Genomic DNA, 24,248 nt, shown 5'->3' with positions numbered 1-24,248 from the left:
TAACTATTAAAATGAGTGGTTCACCTATGTGAGCATGCAGTTGTTCTTTGTTATAGATTTGAAATGTCTAGCCCAATTTTATAATATCTTACAAAATTTTAAACATGCTAAATATCCTTTCAATGCATGTAACATGCTTCCTATAGTGGGATTTTAAATTTACGTGGCATACTTGTTTGGGTTAATGCCCTAAAGTCTCGTGTCCTGTAATTTGAAAACAATTTGTACGAACACTTGTGTTGTATTTTGCTCAGTTACTTATTTCGTTTGCTTTACCACAAACCAATAAACATAAAATTCCTGGTTATTTGTATGTGACTCAAGCATGTATGTGGTGACATACAAGTGGATCATGTCTTGAGCGATAACCAAAATGGTATGTAGTATATGGATATAGAAGGGAAACCTTATCCTGGTAACGTTATGGATGTAGCCCGCTTTGTGGAATGGTCACAAGTGTTGTGACTTATCCCAGATGGTCTGATCTTGATCATTCGTGTTGGGGACATGCGAGCGGGAGCATCCTATACAAAGAGTTTGTATAAGAGCTGACCACAAAGTATTAATGTCTCATTATATAACATCGTTCATGACAGAGACTTCACTTCGCTAAGATGACCATAGGTAACATGACCTCAATCTTCAGTGAGTTGAGAATAAGATAAGTTGCTTCTTCGTGCAACATCTCCGCAATCTAGTTCCTCGATTGTTGTAAGAAAATTAGAGAGAGGGTCAAATAATTTTAAACAAAGCAATATTCCTTTACTGCAAAAAAAAAAAATCTTTTTTTTTTTTTAGAATAAGAAAGGTGCTGGTAATAAAAAGGTAATTGTGATAATAAATAACGAGATGCTAGAAGTTCATGAAGTATTGGTGCATGAGAAGGAAATTCAAAAGGATTGCGTCCCTGATGAGATTTAGCTATGTAGTAACTCAGGGACTGCTTATTCCCGAGCTGGCCTTTTCATGTCCACGGTGGCTTCTTCCTCTTTTCTTTATCCTCTGGGATCTTGACTGTCTTAATCCGGAGCTTTTCCCTATGAATGTTCATTACGATATCCCCCTTGCGCATATCAATTTCAGAGCGACCGGTCAAAAGGAATGGTCATCCCAATATGATGGGTGCATCTTCGTCCGCTTTATAATCCAAAATGAGGAAGTCTGCTGGCAAGATGAATTTATCAATTGAGATTGCGATATTTTTCAGCTCCCCTTCAGGATGTATTTGAGATCTGTCCACGAGCAGGATTGTGGTCGTGAGTGTGCCAATACTCAATTGTTGGAAGATTGATAATGGCATTATGTTTATGCTTGCCCCAAGATCGCATATCGCTTCGCCACTGTAAACTTCTTTTGAAGGTTAAGCTTGCAGTCCCTAGGTCTTAGAAATATTTTAAGAAGAGACTTGAATAAGACTTAAGGGAACTTTGGTATATAGGATTTGAACGAAGTATCCTTGAGAAGTCTAGGTAAAGAACATTGCGATTGACTTGCTAAAGAAAATCTTTAGCTTATGCTTGAGGATAAGCATTGTTTAAAATTGGGGGTGTGATAACGGGCAGAAATGCACGTTATCATAGTGCTAAGTTCTTAAACAATGTTGGCTCGTGTTGATAAAACATGTTAAATTACGTCCAAAAAGTAGTCAGTTTATTATATTGGGTCACATGCGTTCATCGCATTAGAACAGTTGTTTTTTGTATTTTTGTGCAGAATATGCGATGATGCAAGGCAGAAATTGCGATCATAGGAAATCATTGGTCGAGCGCAACATTACTGCAAGGCTTTGCGGTGATCGTGTTCGCAAATATTCGCCCGAGAAGGATTGCCACAACTTGGTCAGCACAACATGGTGGGCGCATCTGGGTGAAAGGCTAATTAATCGCGATGGGACAGAAAGCTAATGATAATCGAATCTGAATTAAGTTGACAGTCGATAACGATTACAAGTACATTCAGCTTTTCGGTGACAAATATTCGGGGCATCAGTCAGGAATTAAAGCCGTCCCATCTGTACAATCATGAGAGAGAAACCGCCTTTCACCCTGGATGTTCTATAAATACCAAGGGCGTCCTTCAGAAAAGGGGTTGATTGGTTGATCAGTTAATCAGTTCACCAGTTTACGAATTTAAGAGCTCAGCTCGTCTTTGTGCATAGTTTTCCTTTCGTTTTAAGGCGGAGCAAGAGAATACTGGTGATTCCGGAGATCGCTAAGAGCAACTTGAGAGAGAACCTTGAGGCAAAGAAGTAGAGAGTGGGCCGACTCTCGCGAGAGCGAGATTATCTTTTGAGCACGAGTAGAAAAGCAGTGTAAAAGCCTAGGCAGGAAGAGATTGCTACCAGGCCCTTTATTCTATACTTGCATTGTTATTTTGTACTTCATCTTTATATTTATACAATGGAAGTTCTATTTCTACATCTGTTCACTCTCTTAGCACGCATGAGTAGCTAAACTAGTCGAATAGGTTGAGAAGAACTAAGCTAACATGACCTAGGAAGTTCCTTGCTTACAATTGTCTTGTTTTATGCTGTGCTAAATACCTTTTATAGCTACTCGAGAAAGAGTCTAAAGAAAGAACCTAATGACTCGAGAGAGCTAGGTTAGAATCTAGACTCGAGAGAGCAAGATTATAACTGCATAAACAAGAGATAGGGACTTAGAGATAAGTGCTTGTCAACCTGCGTCGCATGCATCCTAGAGATAGGAATGATATTATGTGGTCTCCTTATTTGTGTGTGTGTCATTTTGTCATCGCATAAATAAGAATAGAGGCTTATGTATAGGTCCTATAGACTTAACGCATATATCATATGCGTTCTAGCCTTAAAGCCGTGGCATTCGCACTGAGAGGTGGTTTACTGTTTTATGCATGTTGCATGATCGCATAGCATGAACGCTTTCTAAGAAGTGTTAACCGAAACTTTTCTCAACCCGTTCACCACATACTCATCGCATTTCCCATTTAAAAAACTCTTTTCAAACTTCGCAGCATTTGCTTATTTTTCATTAACACAAACAATAATTCCAACAATTTATTTATTTATCCAGTTACTGCAAAGTCTTCATAAAAATTACCAACACAACCCGTTTTCACAAGTCCCTGAGTTCGACCATGGACTTACCAGGAAACTCAGTGGAATTTACACTTGGATTCCGCTGAGGAAACTTTTGTGCACAATGCAATTTCACCATCGCATATCATCCACAATTCACTTCATAAAATAAAGCATCAAGTTTTTTGCGCCGTTGCCGGGGACTTCAACAAAATAGTGTGCTAACGGTGATTTTTCTGATTTCTTTGCAGACTCTCAATCTCTGGCGAATTACCACCCAGATATTGAGAGGACATTCAGACACAGACTAAGAGACAACCGCCAATAACAAGAGAGAACACCAAGAATGGTGGAGCAACCGAAAGCAAGGGTCGCTAACGCGAATATTATAATCACCAACCCCATCCTTCTGGCGAATGATCACAATAGACCCATCCAGGACTATGCGTCACCTAACATCTATGATTTCTCTCCAGGAATCATGAGGTCGGCGTTAGGTGGATCGAGGTTTTAAATGAAGCCGGTAATGTTGCAGATGATCCAGGCTGCTAGGCATTTTGGAGAAAGGCGTGGTGAAGACCCGCACGCCCACCACCGCATCTTCATAGAATTCTACAACACTTTTGTGTTCCCGAATATCTCAACCGAGGAAGTTTGACTCACTCTATTCCCATTTTCCTTATGCGATCAAGCAAGAAAATGGCCATATTCTCTCGAACCGGGGGAGATAACGTCGTGAAAACAGGTGGTGGAAAAGTTTATGAAGAAGTATTTCCCACCAATCAAGAATGTTAGGAGAAGGAAATTAATAACATATTTTGAACAGGAAGATGAAGAATCGCTCAGCAATGCCTGGGCGAGGTTCAAGTGGCTGGTAAGCGACTGTCCACATAATGGCTTACCAGACTGCTTACAAATGGAGATTTTCTACCAAGGATTGAATCCTCTTCGCAGACCGCTTCCAATGCGGCAGCCGCTGGTGGTCTGCTCGATAAAACATATGAGAAGGCAAAGAGTATACTTGATCGCATTTCCAAAAATCACGAGGATTGGCGGGAAAGCGATCATAGATTAAGAATTAAAGATAATGACACAAACAATGGGGTCATCACATCTCTGCAAAATCAAATGACTGCGATGATGAGTTTGATACAAGGCATCGCAATTAATAATACGAGAGCGAAGAAAGGGCAGGTCAACAAAATTACTCAAACGACCGCAAGTTGTGTCATTTGCGGAGATGCTCACCCGATGGAAAAATGCCCAACAAACCCGCAGTCGGTATGCTTCATGAGAAATAATCCCTATTCCAATACATATAACCCAGGGTGGCGAAACCACCCAAATTTTGCGTGGAAAAATCAATGACAAAGCTTTCAACCTATGGCACAAAAAGAAGGGCCACCCGAATTTTTCCCGCAAAACAACAATCCATCGCATAGCCAAGCTAGCAGCTCACAAACACCGCAATCTTCATCCTTAGAGAGCTTATTGAAACAATACATTGAGAAAAATGAATCAGTGCTTCAGAATCAAGCTATATCCATTAGAAATCTCGAAATTCAAATGGGACAAATTGCACACGAGCTGAAAAATAGACCGTAAAAAGCGTTGTCGAGCTCAACTGAGCTCCCTCGCAATACTAGAGGTAACAGGAAGGAACAATGCTTAGCAATCTCCTTGCTAAGCAAAAACATGACTACGGAAGTAGGGGAGAAGCCCATTGTGACCATCTTGAATACGGTGACAACCGAAGACCCATTGACCAATAGTTTGAAAAAGCTCGAGAAACTTGAATGCACAACACAATTTCACCATCGCATATCATCCATAATTCACTTCATAAAATCAAGCATCAGCGATCGCTAAGTATAGCTTAACGCGTGGGTACGCTAGACGATTGTTTAGGTCAGCAAGCTTCATCGCTTAGTAACTGACTAAACGATCGCTTAGCATCACAAGGTAAATCGTTTACCGGGTTGCACGCATCGTGTAGACTATGAGATGCTCGCATATCGTTTAAAGCATATGCCTAGACGATCATTTAAGTCAGCAAGCTTCATCGTTTAGTAAATAACTAAACGATCGCTTAGTAATGCACGATAAATCATTTACCTGTCGTCGCGCTACACGATCGCATAGACGATCAAGCTTTGCAACCTCATCGTCGTCTACGCAATCGTTTACTAAGACTTCTATCATCTAGTGCACACTGAACGATCGCCTACCTACTGGAGTTTGCTACACGATGGACACTACCTGGCGGTTCAAGACCCGATTCGCCTATAAACCGGTTTGCTCGATGAAAAATGTAATAGATAGGATTTTTTTTCATTCCGATTTTTTGTAATGGCTCATCTCGGTCCATTAATCCTTTATTTATTACATGTGATGTATGTTTTTATATGTCATATGTTATGCACATATATTAAATCCCACCTTAGGTTATGCAATAGTCATGCATCATCTCTTTATTGTAATTGTTATAATTTAGAGAAGCGTGATTTAATTATGTAAGAGCGTGCTCATGCATCATATAATATAAGAGTTATATTTATGCATGCATAAAAAGCATTGACATGCATCATCTTTATATTATAATTGTTATAGTATAAGGGTGAATGATAGCATGTTTGCTTGTTGTTACGCGTTATATAAAAGTTATATATAGTAATGACCGGACATTGCATGAAGCATAACACATAGGTTTATTTTATAAATGTTATAAACACCTCGTTGTACGCAATGGTTTTAGTTGTTTCTTTTTAAAAGTGAAAGAGAAATTAGAACTAAAAGAAATAAGAAAGACATGCATGCTCACTTAGGTTTGATTCATGGTTTTAAAGTGTTTAAAACTTGGATCACATAGACCTAAGATCATGGTTCTAATACGATTAGTAACCCTAAGGCTTTAATCTTTTAATCGGTTTAATATGATTAAATTAGCTAATAAAAGGTTAAAGTGTAGCAAATCTATCTATAAGGGACCTTTTGTCTAAGGCGGGTTCTGTCTAAGCTAGGGTATTTAAGTTGATGGAAACATAACACCCCTACCTAGGAACCTACCTGGAAAGGTGAATTAGATAGATTTGATACATGCATGTATGCAAGTTAAGGACAATCCATCAAAGTGTTTAAATGTGACTACATGAACTTGTTCATATTTCGTAGACAAACGTTGTTTATGAGCAGAGTTTATAAAGATCACTTAGACTAAAATCAGTAGCCGGATTGTCTAGGTTAATGAAACCCTAGGTAGAACATTCAGTGGGAGGTACTTGGGGCATAAGATGCTTTACTTAAACCTTTCACATTTCTCCTAATTAGTCCACACCATGAGATCTAACCTCGGCCTCGCGGCACCTTTGGCGTGCCCCCCCAACGGATGGTGTTTAGGTAGGTCAATACCAAAGTGGATGGAGAGAGTGTTCATAGTAAGTGGGTGCGGGAAGTGCGATAGCATATCCCTCGGTCTCCCTCGTTAGGTTGAATAATGTTATTGTACATCGCCTCGAGGCACCCTGGGAGTGTCCCCCTAAAGGATGGCAATTTTGTGCATTTCTTTATTTGATCTCCTGTAAGAGGATAAGGTAACTTAGTCTCTTGTCCTAATCTGCTTCTTCCCTATGGTGAGCTCATTAGGGCGGGATTCTGGCACCGAAAGCGAGGGGTTACACTTACGCGGAATAGTTAAAGGTTAATGATTCTAGACCGAGAAATGGTGGTTGTTAGGTTCAATTCCAAAAGTTGGTTCTTTCTAATGGTTAAGAATGTCTCATCCCAGCAAAGGGGCAACTGATCACCCTACCGGTGTCGTTTGTCCTGCCTCACTGGGGCATCAGTGCAAAATAGAAGTCTATAACTTAGGGTACTTGAAACTGTTTTGCAAAATGATCAGTTTAAAAGTGGATTAGCAAAATCTAATAAAGTTTTGTTCGTATTTTCAGCAACATTTTCAAAATGGCAACAGCCACATTAGCGTTGCTAAGCGCTGAAAAACTTACTGGAGATAATTTCGCAACATGGAAACACATGATCACGACGATCCTGATCGTCGAGGATCTCATGTTTGCTCTCACGGAGGCTTGTTCTTCTATTCCAGCTCCTAATACCACTCGAAATGTTCGGGAGGCATACGAGCGATGGATAAGGGCGAATGAGAAGGACCGAGCCTACATCTTGGCAAGTCTTTCTAAAGTCCTGGCCAAGAAACATGAGCTTATGGTCTCAGCACGTGAGATCATGGAGTCCCTGCGGGGGATGTTTGGACAACCGTCTGAACAACTTATGCATGAGGCTCTTAAATACATATTCAACTCCAAAATTGAAGAATACATCTCTATTCGTTAACATGTGCTTAATATGATGTCAACTTTAATGTGGCGGAGTTGAATGGGTCTTCCATCGATGAGGGCAGCCAGGTTAGCATAATCCTGCATTCTTTGGCAGAGAGCTTCCTGCACTTTGTTAGTAATGTGATTCTTAACAAAGTGAAATATAACCTTACAACTCTCCTCAACGAGTTGCAGACATACCAATCTATACTGAAAATTAAAGAGAGGCAAAAGAGTGAGGCAAATGTTGCGTCATCCTCCAGGACGTTCCATAGATGTTCGACCTCAAGAACGAAGTCTGCACTTTTTGCTCTAACTCTGAAAAGGGAAAGAAGAAGAAGGGTGGTAAGGGAAAAGGGAAGGCACCTGCTAACCCACCGCCTGTTGCCCTAAGTAGGCGTCCAAGAGTTGCTAAAGAAAAGTGTTTCCACTGCAACCAAGATGGACACTGGAAGAGAAATTGTCCTTAGTATTTGAAAGAGAGGAAAGCAGCCAAGGCTAAGGCCAAGGCAGATAAAGGTAAATGTGATTTACTTGTGCTTGAAACTTCTTTAGTGGAGAATGATGATTCTGCCTAGATAATTGATTCAGACGCCACTAACAATGTTTGTTCTTCTTTTTAGGGGATTAGATCTTGGCGACAGCTGGAGGCTGGTGAGACGACAATGCGAGTAGGCACCAGGCACATCGACTCAGTTGTGGCAGTGGGAAGACTCCAGATAACTTTACAAAATATATTTCTTATTTTAACTGATGTACATATTGTTCCCGAACTAAAGAGGAACCTCATTTCTGTAAAGTATTTATTGCAATGTAAATATACTATCTCTTTTAATGTGAATAAAGCATTTATTCATAAAGATGGTGTTTTTATTTGCACAACAAATTTGGAATCGAATTTATATGTGCTAAGGTCGTTAGCCATTAATTCCCTCCATAATACTGAAATGTTAAGAACTGTCGTAACTCAATCAAAACGTTGACAAATTTCTCCAAAAAAAAAATGCCCAACTTTGGAATCTACGTTTAGGGATCATCAATCTCAATAGGATTCAAAGATTGGTGAAGAATGGACTTCTAAGTGAGTTAGAAGAAAATTCTTTACCTATGTGTGAATCTTGCCTTGAGGGTAAGATGACTAAACGACCTTTTACTGGAAAAGGTTATAGAGCCAAGGAGCCTCTTGAGTTAGTACATTCTGACCTTTGTGGTCCTATGAATGTGTGAGCCCGAGGTGGCTATGAGTATTTTATTAATTTTACTGATGATTACTCCAGGTATGGGTATGTTTATCTTATGCAACGGAAGTCTAAATCTTTTGAAAAGTTCAAAGAATTCAAGGTTGAAGTTGAAAATGCATTGGATAGACGGATTAAAATACTTCAATCGAATCGAGATGGAGATTTTTTGGACTCGGTATTCCAAGACTATTTGATAGAACATGGAATCGTTTCCCAACTCTCAACACCGGGTACACCTCAGCAGAATGGTGTAGCAGAGAGGAGAAATAGAACCTTGTTAGACATGGTTCATTCAATGATGAGTTACGCTTCCGAACCGGACTAGTTTCGGGGTTTTGTAGTGGAGACTGCAGTAGATCCTTGTTAGACATGGTTCATTCGATGATGAGTGACGCTTTCGTACCGGACTAGTTTTGGGGTTTTGTAGTGGAGACTGCAGTATACATAGAGTTGTGGAACGGGTGTAAAGCTAGTTTACGTCACTTCCCCATTTTGGGTTGCCCTGCACATGTGCTTGAGGCTAATCCTAAGAAGTTGGAACAATGGTCGAGGTTATGCCTCTTTATAGGCTATCCAAAAGATATACGAGGGGATTATTTTTATAATCCGACGAAAAATAGGGTGTTTGTTTTAACAAACACTACTTTCATGGAGGAGGATCATATAAGGGAGCGTAGTCCACGAAGCAAAGTCTTGTTGTGTGAGCTTTCCAATGAAACTACTGAAACTTCAACAAGAGTTGTTGAAGAGCCTGCTACATTAGCAAATTGTTGATAGGAGTTCATCTAGTAGGTTGGTTCCACCTCAAGAGTTGAGGGAACCTCGACATATTTGGATTTCATGAAAATCCTTGCTATGGTAGCAAATAGCGATGTTGAGGATCCGTTGTCTTATAAGAAGGCAATGGAGGATGTTGACCGGGATGGTGACATTGATGAACCTTGTGATTACAAGAAGATCATCAACGCTTCAGTAGTCTTTTTAGTGTTGTATGTAGACGATATCCTACTCATTGGGAATGATGTAGGTCTACTGACTGCAGTTAAGAACTGGCTAGCGAACCAATTCCAAATGAAAGATTTGGTAGAGGCTCAGTTTGTTCTAAGCATACAGATCTTTCGGGATCATAGAACAAAGTACTAGCACTGTCTCAAGCATCGAACATTGACAAGTTGTTGCTCAAGTACTCAATACAGGACTCCAGGAGGGGCCTACTGTCGTTCAGGCATGGAGTCACTTTGTCTCAGAAAATGTGTCCTAAGAAGCCTCAAGAGGTTGAGGAGATGAGACAGATCAATCTAACCCAGGCCATTTTAATGTTGCTGACCCATTTTTGAAGGCTCTCACGGCTACAGTGTTTGAGGGTCACCTACCGAGCATGGGTCTATAGGATCGCCCACGGTTGGACTAGGGAAAGTGGAAGATTTTCTTGTACTGGGCTTTTATGCCCTAGTTTATTGCTTTGTACTAAGTTTTTTGTACACCCCGCTTCGCTTTAGGACAACTGGGAGATTGTTAAGGTTGATGCCCTAAAGTTTCGTGTCCTGTAGTTTGTAAACAGTTTGTACGAACGCTTGTGTTGCTAATATGTGATATTTACTTCACATCTTGTATTTTGCTCAGTTACTTGTTTTGTTTCCTTTACCACAAACCAATAAACATAAAATCCCTGGTTATCTGTATGTGACTCAAGCATGTATGTGGTGACATACAAATGGATCATGTCTTGAGTGATAACCAAAATGGTCTGTAGTATATGGATATATGAGGGAAACATTATCCTGGTAACGCTACGGATGCGGCCCGCTTTTTGGAATGATCACAAATGTTGTGACTTGTCACAGATGGTCTGATCCTGATCATTCGTGTTGGGGACATGTGAGCGAGGGCATCCTATACAAAGAGTTTGTATAAGACCTGACCACGAAGTGTTAACGTCTCGTTATATAACACCATTCATGACAGAGACATCACTTCACTAGGTTGACTATAGGTAACATGATCTCAATCCTGAGTGAGTTGGGAACTTCTGCCATTGAGGGCGGCCCTTTGATTTGTATGGGTGCGAGTGGCCAGGTCGCCGATTCAAACCTACCATTTTGGGGATTCGTCTAATTTGGGAGTTGGGAACTCAGCTACACAAGATGGAATTCACGCCTTCTCCGAGGCAGGGGTAAGTAGATAGATAGCTCCCTTAAGAGCTAATTTCGGGGCTTGAACGATGTGGCACCACACACCTTCTCTTGGCTCGAGAGGTGTTCACACATAGTTGGACTATGTTATATTGTTCATTAGAGGAATCAGTGGTACTTAAGGAGTGAGATGTAACTACAGGGGCATAACGGTAATTTAACCCAGTTGTACTTACGAGCATCTGTGAAGGGTCATCGTACGTATGATCGGTTATATTCGATGGACACAGAAATATATTTGTGGTAGGAAGAGTTCAGCTATTGGTCTTTAGTAGAATGCTTGATAGTTAACGGATGGTGGATCTCGTGACAAAAGAGTTTAGTCAGTTATTCACGGACCATTGGAGCTTCGAGCCACAGGTCCATTAGATCGCCTGGGTAGCTTAGATAAAGTCGAGAACTAGTATTTGGGTTAATTTGAAATGTTCAAATTGACAAGAGGAAGTTCGATTATATATGATATAATTGGACTGGTTAATTATATATGATATAATTGGCTAAATGTATGAGATACATTATTTTGGAGAAAATTAGATATATATATGATTTATATCAAGTAGAGAAGAAAATATTATACTAGATATGTGATATCAAACTATAAGGTAAAAATATAATATGATTATATTTATTAATTGGTTAATTATATGATAATTAAGCCAATTTTCAGATTTGGACGTGGGTTAGTGGGAATGAGTGGGTTATTGTAACCGATGAAATAAAAATGGAAAGAGTTTTCATTTTTGCGTCTTCAATCATTCACCCAAAAGTTTTCATGAAGCGCGCATTGGAGAATTCTAAGCGATCGCTTAAGAAAATCAAGAGACTATACGATAGCTCTTCTCCGTCTAAACGATAGTCCACCTCGCGCTAAACAATCGCATATTGTCACCTACGCGATCGAATAGCTTCTCTAAACGATCGTATAGTGTGCCAATTTTAATAAACGATTGTGTACCTTTTCCTAAACGATCGTTCAATAATTACTACACGATCGTGTAGCTTTTCTTAAACGATAAGCATTTCTGTTATGCGATAGCAACTTTTTCCCTCCCACTTGCTTATCGCCTACACGATTTGTGTTTCCTCCTTCCTCTACCAAATTCACCAAAGCCCACCCTTTGGGTTTTCACTCCGAGAATACTCAGGGCTCTTTAGTGGTGGTTTCGTCCCCGTGGCATTTGTGTTCGTTCGGTTGTTTGTGCTACTTTTGTTGAAACTACTGTTGGGCATTGGTAGATCGTGTGGAGGTTTTCGTTGCGTTCGAGTTCCGAAATGTGAAAAACGTCTTCAACTGGTATGGAACTCTCTCCCTTGTTGTTTATCTTGTTCTTAGCATGCCGTTAATTAATATTTGATTGCATAACTGTATGTGTTGAATTATATTGTTGTATTTTGGTCACTGTGAGATCGGAGCGATCCGAACGCGCTCATGGAACTCTTAGATATGAGATCCTTCAATATTGTATCTACATACAAGATTTATTTAATTATAACATACATCATATGTTTTGGAATTTTCAAGCAAATAAAAGCCTAATTATTACAAAAAAGAAACAACACCAAAACTCTTTCGGACCGCTCGAACCACTCCAAACTGGACCCAAACGGCTTGAACTAGACTTGGACTGACTAAACCAAACCAGCCAAAACATTTTTTAAGCTGGACCAGATCAGACAAGAAAAGAATCGGTCAAACCAGCTTAAAACTCGCTTACTCAAACGTCAAACCGGTCAAGAACTCACTTCCTCGCTCGGTCAACGCTTGTCAAACCGGTCAAACTCGTCTAGACCGTTTGATATTCGATCCTCAACGGCTGGATGAAGAAAACTCGATCGTTGGCTGGTTCAAACTCGCTACTCGACCAGAATCTCGTTGCTCGATAACCCAAAACTTGCTGCTCGATCCTCGTCGAGACTCGATCCTCACTCGAATAAGAGCAACCTGGACAGAAGCTCACGATCCAGTTTTCTGCAACTCGGCCTTCTTCGTTTCTTTCTTCAATTACAACTTAATTTCAACTGTAATGCCTCCAAATAAATTACAAACTCTTGAGCACACTTATAAGCTCATTAAAAAAGAGCCAATTACAAATTTAACCAAGGAATCAAAGAGAATTTAAATACCAAAACTCAGAAAACCATATCAGTGTACCATTTTCATATATCTCATGAAAAACACCCACCACACCAAAATTAGACCAAATTGAATTCTTAAATGATGCTCTGACACAATTGTAGGAGTATATCAGCATGCAGCGGAAGCAACAAGGATCAATAAGCATTCTAATTCATCAATTTTGGTTATAAATAAAGCATGCTTATATAGTAATAAGAGGGTTTTAAGTCATACTTGTGTAGAACCTCTTGAAACTCGAATTCAGGTGCAAATGTTCTCCAAATCTTCTTGTGAACCACCTCAAGTCCTTCCCTACCATTCTCTTGGAGCCTTAGATAGAGTTGTGGGATCAAAATATGTTTAAATAAAGTGAATTTAGAGAAAACGCTCACTGATGCACCATGGAAGAACACCTTCTTCGACCTCAAGCTTTTAAAAAAAAAACTCATATGTTGCATCAATTTGGATGCTCAATACTCAACTCAATCTTTCCTATTTATTGCAAGACCATCATGTAAAGAAGAAGGTTGCATGAAGAGCACCTCCTGCTTGGAAGATTGAATCAAGAATAAAATGGGAAATAAGTGAGCAAGTTGAAGAAGTAAGTGGAGATTTCTCACTTTTCCATTTTCCCTTTTTTCCAATTTTGATTTCTTCAATTTGATTTCCAAAATCAATTTTGATTTAAAAATTGAAAAAAAAAAACTTCATTAATTTTACAAAATTAATTTCATAAATTACTTTTCTAATAAAATTAATAATAAATAATTAATCAAATAATTTAATTATTCTAATTAATTCAATATCAAATATTAAATTAATTTTACATAAGTTTCACCTCATGAATCCCTAATCATGAATTGAATATTTAAATCATATTTAAATATAAATTGATTCTCCAATTCCATTTAATTCCAAAACTAAACGCGTAATTATAACACATATAATTACTAGTTCCCTAAATTCTTATTTGAATGTTTCAAATTAACTTATTACGCTACTCTAAGGCTAATCCATTTATGAGCTAGTAAGGGGATCTCGTGGACCTACAGATCATAGGCTCCAACGATCTGAGATTAATTGGCTAAACACTTTATACCAAATTAACCCCCATTCGTTAACTAATGGGTCACTCCACTAAAGCCCATAGTTGCACTTTTCTCACTGTAGATATATTATGTCCACTCGATATAAACATGATTAGTAAGTTGACCCATTACAGGTTATTCGTAATAATAGTTGGGTCAAATGTTTGTTTTACCCCCAAGATTGCCTCTTGTTTCTTAAGTCTCACTAATCCTTTAATGAACAATTGGTTTGTGATTCAATCAACAATCCGAGTCCCTCTCAGGCTTTGGGGCCTCTTGTTCAAGACCCAGAGTCAACACTTAAGAGAACAACCTCTCTACTATCCCTAAAAGTGCGTAGGAGTGAATTCCATCTTGCACCCTATGTCCCCAGCTATCTACCCGGTCTTACCCTTGAAATGGTGGTTTATTAAGTCGGGCCAACCCTCACCTATGCAAACCTAAGGATAATCCCGAACAAAAAGGAGTTCATAGTTAGCTCATGATTAAGGTCAAATTACCTAGGTCATTGCTTTAAAATATTCAGTCTTAAATAGAAAACAGCGTTACAAAGTAAGAGTGACTAATTTCGTGGTCTAATCTTGTACAAACCCATTGCACAGGACGCCCCCACTTCTCATGTCATAACATGTACGAATTAGGATCACATCATCTGTAGCACTTTACAACTCCTTATAATAACTACATAGTGGGTCGCATCCAATAGTGTTACTAGAATAAGGCACCCAAACTTATTCATATACTATAGATCATTTTGACTATTTACTCGAACCTAATCCACTTTTATGTCTCCAATCAAAAGTTCAAGTACTTATGTAATAGTGTTAGGTTCTTAAAGAATACATATTTTCTATGATAATTCCCCTAAAAATGTGTTGATTATTTGTTTTAAATGCTTATTTTGTAGGTGAAATGGTCCCTGAAGCATTTAGGAGTCATTCAGAGAAGATCGGGCCAAAAAGGATCCAAATTAACCAAGAAATTCAACAAAATTGAAGAGAATCGAGTAAATTACCAAAATGCCATCGAGGGTCGAGTATTCACATTGAGTTGCAGCGTCACGACCCTAGGAGAGGCATTGCGCAACATTTAAAGGCAGAACGCTCAATCTCGCTGCAAAACAAGGCAGCGTTGCAACTCTCCGGACGTTGACGCGCAATGCATTGATAAGCCTTGAGGGGTAGCGTTGCAATACAAGCCCAACACTTCGAGGCATTTTCATTGATTTAGCGTTGCAATGCTACCTCAGCGTCGTGACACTAGCCTGCGTACTATAAAAGATTTTTCTTTCATTTTTGCAAAGGATAGAAGTAAAAATCCATGGAAGCTGGGATCTCTATCCGAGTTGTTTCACTTCTTTGGTAATTCTTGTTCCAATCTACGTTAGATTTTATATTTTTGTTGAAATGTAAACAAATCTCTTGTAATTCTTCATACAATTTTTCAATGAATTTGTGAAGTTTTATTGAGTCTTGTTTCTTTTTCAAGGGTTCTTGCAATTCTTTTGAAGTTTCTACTTTCTTTATCAATTGCAATCTGAATTGTGCTATCTTGAATCTGATTTTAATTCTTGAAGCATGTTGAATGATCTAAATCTTTAACATGTATAGCCTAGATGCTTGGTTTTGTAACAATCGTTGTTGAATATGTTGCTTTCAATGTGTTCGATGGAATGTCTAGTCAAGATCTATAAGAGGCATTAGTAATTGTGTGTTGATGGCTATCCTAGGATGCACTATTTACTAGATTTAAAGAAATTTTGGTTAATTGAGTAAGCTATCTTAACAATTAATCAATGCAATTGAATTCTAGAACCTAATGCGCATGTTTTCTATTCTGTATGGTCGCTATCAAACCCAATAGAAGTAGGAGCATATAGGTTGATTAGGGTTTGGCCTATCCAACCTTAATCAATGATTAGGACGCTTTCTCGACTAGGTTATTGCTAGTTGTCGGCCTTGAAGGAACTTTTATACAAGAGCACCTATGAGCGAAAGCGGATCTTTCCAATTTCATTGTGACAGAATTTCCACACATACATTCTAACATACAGATATGCATTATAAACACTAATTATTTGCATGCTTTTAAAAATAACTACAAAAGACCGAGAGACTTTTCAGTTGAAGACTGTCTTTAATAGAACTCAATCCAATGTGAGCAAACTCCTCTCGTTCCTACTCGTCCAGCAAGCAGCCGCCTAGTAGCACCACAGTCGTCTACATGATCAGCAGCACACAAACAACAAGAAACAGGGGACTACACCACCACTCGAAGCCCTTAGTATTCTCGAAGTGAGAATCCAAAGGGTGGACTTTGATAGAATTGGTAGAGGGGAGGAGGAAAAGTAATCGTGTACTACGAACAAGCAAGTGGGAGAAAGGAGAAGACTATTGTATAGTCAGGTGTGCTTGATCGTTTAAAGCGGGGTGCACAATCGTGTAGTAAACACTAAGCAATCGTCTATCAAAAGGTAAGCGATCGTTTAGTTATGCTCGACGCGCAAAGCGATCATCTAGTAAACGTAAGCAATCGCTTAAGAAATTGTGGGCGATCCTTTATTAATGCGGTGTGCGATCATTTAGGAAGGTTGGCGCTATCGTACAGGCTCTCAATGCTAAGCGATCGAAGGCTCTCACACCGTGAGCGAATTTTCGGATCTAATGAAAAATGAAAACTATTTTCATTTTTATTCTTCAGTTACAAGAATTGAATTAAACTTCCCACTTTTGCACGAATTCGGAGAAAAACTCGGTCAATTATCTCATAACCGCCTAATTAATAAAATAATGAATATAATTATATTATATTCTTAACCTGTAGTTTAATATCATATATCAACTATAGTGTTTTCTCCTCTACTTGATATAAATTATATTTATATCCAATTTCCTCCAAAATAATGTATCTCATATATTTAGTCAATCATATCATATATAATCGAACTCCCTCTTGTCAATTTGAACACTTCAAACTGACCCAAAAACTGATTCTCAACTTGAATCCATTGAGCTACCAAAGGGACCTTATGGACCTATGGATCGAACTTTCAACCGTACGTGAATAGCTAACTAAACTCTTTCACCACGAGATCCACCATCCGTTAACTGCCAGGTATTCCACTAAGGACTGACAGTTGCACTCTTCTCACCACAGATATATTTTTGTTTCCATTGGACATAACCAATCATCAGTACGATAACTCTTCACAGATGCTCGTAAGTACAATTGGGCCAATTTACCTTTTTCCCCTGTAGTTACATCTCACTCCTTAAGTACCACTGATCCCTCTAATGAACAATACAACATAGTCCAACTATGTGTGAACACCTCTCGAGCCAAGAGAAGATGTATGGCGCCACATAATTCAAGCCCTGGAATCAGCCTTTAAGAGAGCTATCTATCTACTTGTCCCTGCTTCGAGGAAGGGGTGAATTCCATCTTGTTTAGCTGAGTTCCCAGCTCCCAAATCAGAAGAATCCCCAAAGTGGTAGGTTTGAGTTGGCAAACTGGCCACTCTCACCTATGCAAATCAAATGACCGCCCTCAATAGTAGAAGTTACCAACTCACTCAGGATTGAGGTCATGTTACCTATGGTCATCCTCGTAAAGTGAAGTCTCTGTCATGAACGATGTTATATAATGAGACATTAACACATCGTGGTCAGGTCTTATACAAACTCTTTGTATAGGACGCCCCTGCTCGCATGTCCCCTACACGAATGATCAAGATCAGACCATCTATGACAAGTCACAACACTTGTAACTATTCCACAAAGTGGGCCGCATCCATAGCAATACCAGGATAAGGTATCCGTCCTATATCCATATACTACAGACCATTTTAGTTATCACTTAAGACATGATCCACTTGTATGTCACCACATACATGCTTAAGTTACATAAAGACAATCAGGGATTTTAGTTTATTGGTTTGTGGTAAAGCAAATAAAACATTCAGATGAGCAAAATCAAGAAGTGAAGTAAAATATCGTATATTATACATCACAAGTGTTCGTACAAACTACAGAACACGAGACTTTAGGGCATCAATTCCAATAGGCCTTTGTAGAGGCTAGCTTAATCGAGTTAAGCAAGTAGATGCGAGCATAATCCGATTGTCAACAAACTTTTAGAATTCGATGATAGGAATTGCATTGAACATCTAACCTGAATTAGAAGCAAGTTCATTCCTTACTTGTTTACATTCATCTTTTATCTTTTGATTTCTAGTACTTTTTGTTCAATTTTATCAACCCCCCATTTTATTCCTTTAATAGTCAAGGTTAGATAAGAAAGGATAAGAATTAAAACCTTCCCTATGGATCGACCTCTTACATCCACTTTAACTACCAGTTAATTAGGTTGTTGTTTGAGCTTTATAAATATTTTCGGGTTAGGTAGAACTAACGACACCTACTTTACACCGAACAAAATGGTGTCGTTGCCGGGGAAGGCTAAGCCATTTAATCTCTTAGCTAATTTGACTAGTAAACCTTAAAACACCAAAAATATTTTCTTTTCTTTGTGTCTACTTGCTTTAATATGACGGACATGAACATTTATTACGTGCTTCAAGCGATGTATGTGGTCCATCATAGAGAACAAGTGGTAAGAGAATTTAATGAGCATAAAAGTGAAATAAATGAACTAACCTCTCTTGTTCAAGTTTTGGTTATTGAACATACACAGGATTCGCGTGGTCCCGACCGTGAATTCTATGCTCCTTGGGAGATGCCTAACCCAACCTCGTTACCGATGCCATATCCTTCTACCAATTTAGGTAATTCTTCATAAAATTTAGTTTATGAACTTTCTTACTACTCTTCTAAGTTTGTGCATGAACATTCCTATGTTTCTCAAGAACCATCGAGTTTCCAGCAGGATAGCTTGTATTTCGGACATGAGGTTAGAACCGACTTTCAGAATCTGTGTGACCTCGTTGCCCAGATTACCGATTCGATTAGGAGAATCAATGAGCCTTGGGAAGATGCATCTTCTGAAGAGACTGAGTTAAATGGTGTAGAGATTCACATCGATGATCCTATTAAGCTGCCGATTCTTCAAAATTCCTATAAGGTAAGGTGTTGGATTTAATAATGTGTGAATTTGCTAATAGTTTTTCTGATTGTGAGCAGGATTCAATTGAGTTTCACCTGAAGACTCAAACCCCTGCGCCGGTTGAGGTCCATCAAACACCTAAACTTGCACACTCCATGCTTATGTTGGAGAACTATCCATAGCCTTCCGTCGTCTATGGCACTAAAGCCGATCTAATAAAAGAGTTTCTGTGGATCGACGATGAAGATGAAGTTTATTTCATGCCATATTTAGAACAAAAAAGTAGGGATAAGTATGAGCCCGTACCACACCTTAAGAAATCTCAGGTAAAGCAGTTAGAGGCTTCCAAGCCTAGAACAATTCTTTCTCCTGGAATGTCTTGCATCTTTGATTAATGCTCGTATTTTCCTTATAAGTCAGAGTCAGTTGATGAGTCTTTTCTTTCTTTCAACTCTTTTGGGTCATTTGAGCCCTTTGATTCTTTCTTTTTCCCTTTTATACCAAATATTTGAAAATCCAAATTCGACCTGTATGGTTTTCGAAAGAGGATGTGCTCTCTTATAGCCTGCCAAGCTATATAGATTCATCCAAGAGAGGACCAGAGAAGTATGAAAATTTTTATGTACCTTTAAGGGCATAACAGATGGGTCGCATTAAGCAATCGATGTTAAAAATTTTCCCTTGTTAAACGTAGCCAGGTGTCAAAAATAAACCAATTTTTTAAGTTTTTTTTAATAAATAATTTCCTTTTCTAAGATTTTCATTTTTAGATTTAATTTCTTTAGAATTTGTTTTGATTTTTAGAGTAAACTCTATAAGTTTTTACTCTTAGTTTTGTCTGAAAAAAAAATTAGGGCACAGCATTACAACGCTGAGTAACCAACGTTGCGACGCTGCGAGGCAGAATCGCATTTTAAACGTAGATTCTGCCATTTTTTAGATACAATTCTCTTCTTCAACTCTTTTTCTCTCAGTTTTTCTTCCCACCTCTAACCGATTCTTCATCCCCACTTCAAATCCAGACCGTGTTGCTTCTAAACTCACTAATTCCTTCACTTTTAAAGGATTTCTTCCTTGAAATTTTTTTGGGTTTTCACCAAAACTCCATTCTAAGGCTTTCTTTTCTTTTCCTCTCAAGCAAGGGATTCAACACCCAAGGTAATGCATTTGCCTCTTTCTTTTAACTCTTTATGATTATCTTGAATGTGATTTGAGTTGAGCTTGATAGAAATTTGAGTTTTGTTGGTGAGAAATCTGAATTTTTTATTGATTTGCTTGAAAAGAATGGTTTTTCTTTTGAACTGTTGAGTGTTGGATAGTTAGCAATACGTTTGGGAATTTTTCTGCTTGCAGGTTTCTAATCGATTAGAGGTGTGAGATTATATTATTTGAGAGTCTTTTAGAAGAGGGAATTAGGATTTCTTAGGTTTCAACCCTTATTCTGTGATTTTTCTTAGAAAACTTTTCCATGGGTCCTAAGCCTAAGAAAGGAAAAAATGTTGCCAGTTCAAGTGGTAGGAATTCTCCTCCACGTCTCGAGTCTAATATTCCTAGGTTTGTTTCTGATAGAGTTGAGAGTAGATACCATCAAGTGGTAGTGATGACATGCAGAAATGCATGTCATCTTAGGTCTTTTACTTAGAATTATGAAGGTTGTTAGGCAGAATATACGGCAATCATGTTAGGAATTCACGAAAAATTGAGCTTGCGTCAATCAGCATGTTGAATCTTAACTAATCCGTTATTTTGTGTTAAAAATGCGTTCAATATTCTATTTTTGTAGCTAATGCAGGAAATAAATGCAAACGCGGAAACCGGACCACCGCGTAGACGACAATATGCAGAGAAACACTCCATCGTAAAGGAAAACGCATCGATCAACGCATGGATGTTGCAGTAATCAACCATATGCATCCATCGCATGGAAGTTGCGCTCGTCAAGCGATTGCGGTCATCATGTAGAGTTGCAGTATTAAGCAAATGTGGCCATTGAATGATTGTGGCTACGTGACAATGCATAATGGGATCAACGTAAAGTAGGTGGAGTGAACGCATCAAAGCATCTACCTCGAGAAAATCCAAAGCTGATGCTGACATTTCACCTACCACGCCGTTAGTAGAAGAGGTTTAAAAAAGGACTAACGCATCGAACGTCAGACTCATAGCAGTCCAATTAATGTTGTCGACGACCCAAGCTCTATAAATAGAAGCCGACAAGCTGAATTCAAGTTATCCGAGGAGGATCCTTGTGATCTGGGGATTTTCCATGCAACCCAGACAAACGCGTGAGAAGATGGTTGAGAGTTCTTCACCTCCTTCATCCATTCCGAGTGACGATCAGAGCCTTCGATCGGAGCTAGATCTCGAGAGAGTCAGTTCCTCCGCCCATTCATGGCACCATCAGCAGCCTTAACGCACATCCAATGGGAGCAAGCCTTTGCTTCAAGCCGGTCATTTCCTTTTCCTTTCTTTCTTATATTGTATTGTATGACATTTTGGAATTAAGGAATTAATACAATTTTTTTTTTCAATGCATTTCTCTGTTCCTTCGACTCCATCTCCATCTTCTTTGTTTAGCATCTTTACTTTCATTTCAAAACTTAGTGGGATTGCTTGGGTATCACATACTTAGTCAGTTAGATTAGGGATATGAAACATGTAGCAACCCACCAAGAGGTGTGCGTTGCGTGAGTGTGTAATCTTATTTGCTTAGTGTCAAGCTGTTGCAACGCCTGTCTATAGGCGAATGCATTGCTTGTCTATGAGTAATGTCAGCAACAATCAACTTCCCGGGAGTGTAAATGGTTGGACGCATTAAGCAATGCATGCATTGTTCACTAGAGATAGGAGTAATCTTGCGTCAAACAAGTTCATGCATTTGTCTGTTTTATGTTGTGCCCAACACCCCTTTAGAGCTACTCGAGAGATAGTCTAAAGAAAGAATCTAATGACTCGAGAGAGCGAGATTAGATCGGCATAAGCAAGAGATAGGAACTTAGAGATAAGCTCTATTTGTCAACACTGCATCGCATGCACCCTAGGAATAGGTATGATATTATATGGTCGCCTTATTTGTATGTGTGTCACTTTGTCATCGCATAAATGAGAATAGAGGCTTATGTGTAGGTCCTATAGACTTATTGCATATATCGCATGCGTTCTAACATTAGAAGCAATAGCATTCGCACCGAGAGGTAATTTACAACTGTATGTGTGTTGCATGATCGCATGGCTTGCGTTGACTAGGGTTGCCCTTGCGATCACTCTTAAGGGTTGCAATGAAATCATCTCCGCATTTTATCTATTTTCCCATACATTTATTTCAAGTCAAGATTTGTCGCATCTCTACCTTTCATGCATATTCTCATTGCATTGTCTGTTAGATAGAAGTATGAGTAGGATTAACTTAGCAACATCCCCTCCATTCTTTTATTTATACCGATGCATGCACATCACCGTATACATATAGCTACAAGTCCCTGTGTTCGACCTCGGATTACCCGAGAAAATTGCGTTGGAATTATACTTGGTTCCAACGTAAGAAAACTTGTGGCAGGACACATGGTCATCGCATACATTCATTAATGCATCATCAGTCCAACGCATGACCATCGACGCATGACTATCAACACATATCGCATACCGCTTCCAAAAGATTTTGGTTGTCGAGTAAAATTGACTTCTAATTGTCCCACCATTAGGTAGCTCTTAGAAACCTAGTCCCAAAGAGAGCTTTAACTTTAAAGCCAAATTTCTATCCCCAAATCACTTTCGAAATACAGAAGAAAGGATGGGAAGCCTTAGCAACTAACCCTGGTGATGCTGTCGTTCCTTTGGTTAGAGAATTCTATGCCAGTATAGACCTCGATAGAGACGTATCTTTAGTAAGAGGTGTTAGAATCTCTTTCTCTTCTTCTAGAATTAATGAAGCCTTTGGTCTAGCTCAGTTTGATGATGAGTATGGTCAATTTCTATCTCAACCACTGGACGAACAGAAGATTATAGAAGCCTTCTGTGAGCAAGGTGCTCAATGGACACGTTTAGGTGGAGTTGTAGTAAGGTTAGATCTATGGACATGTCTGTAGTAGGTCAAATCTGGCATGTTTTTGTATTATCTAGATTGATGCTTGTCCTTAGATTGACCGATGTAACCCGTGATAGAGCCAAACTTCTTTACTCTCTCATTCAGGGTATGTCCATTAACATCAGGAGAGTAATTCATGCTTTTGTAAGACGACATGGACGTTGTTCTACAACGGGTAGCCTTGGACACCCTAGCTTAATAACCTTGTTGTGTCAAAGGTCTGAGGTAGAAATACCCAGAAATGAAGAGCGTATGAGGCATAAAGCTCCAATTTCTAAGACTACCATCTCAACCTTCCAAGGTCGTGGACTTGAGGAACTTCACGAATAACAAGAAAAAGAGTGAAAAATATGAGCATTTAGGAGAAAAACCACTTAGGGTAGAACTTTTTGGTCATCTTCATGAAAAACTCACTAGTGGTGAAACATTAGGTGAGCAAGCACTTAGAACTACCACTAAAGCCTTAAGGGTGAGTCATGAAACTACTCGCCAAGATAGGCATATGCAAAGAACGGTCAATTTCATGTGCGAAAGAGATCGTCTCTACTACTCTAGCATAGGTTTTCAGTAAAATCTTCAGCGAGAGCCCGACTCACATGACTCTGACTAATTTGGCATCATACATATTTTCCTGGTATTTTCTTTGATATTTGACTTATCTTTTATCTTTCATTTTTCATTTCCACTTTTGTTTGCTTTCTTTTATTTGCTTTCTAGGTTTAGAATTTTTAGACTAGCTTTCTTCGTTTTCTTGTAGCTTTTCTTTTCCTTTCTTTTCTCTTTTTCTTTTCTCTTTTTTAGGAATAAACAAGAATGAAAGAAAAACAAAAACAAAGAAGTAGGGAAAATGTCTACCACCACCCATTGCGCGAAATTAAGGGAATTCTTCTATTCCCCTTATCATTTTGTCTTTATGCTTAATTTTTAGTTTTAAAAATTAAGGACAATGTTTAGTTTTTAAGTTGGGGGTGGGGAACATTGCATGTTCTTGACATTTATTAGGGTTGTAAAAATGAGCCATGCTGAAAATTTTTGCTTTGTGATATCTTTCCATGTCTGGAACCCTTGAGCACCTGA

The 24,248-nt window shown here is 38.8% G+C and overlaps 1 non-coding gene across 1 annotated transcript; it reads right to left on the bottom strand.

Annotated features, from left to right (window-relative positions):
* Positions 1 to 3,848: 3,848 nt before the first annotated feature.
* Positions 3,849 to 3,955, bottom strand: LOC120072374 (small nucleolar RNA R71). Its single transcript, XR_005480438.1, has one exon. It is a non-coding gene; the product is annotated as a small nucleolar RNA R71 (small nucleolar RNA).
* Positions 3,956 to 24,248: the final 20,293 nt, after the last annotated feature.

Source organism: Benincasa hispida, chromosome 2 (assembly GCF_027475165.1).
Source record: "Benincasa hispida cultivar pf3 chromosome 2, pf3_genome.v1.1, whole genome shotgun sequence".
NCBI classification, from domain to species: domain Eukaryota; kingdom Viridiplantae; phylum Streptophyta; class Magnoliopsida; order Cucurbitales; family Cucurbitaceae; genus Benincasa; species Benincasa hispida.
The sequence above is the reverse complement of the archived record's forward strand: the minus strand, read 5'-3'. Positions and strand labels throughout refer to the sequence as shown.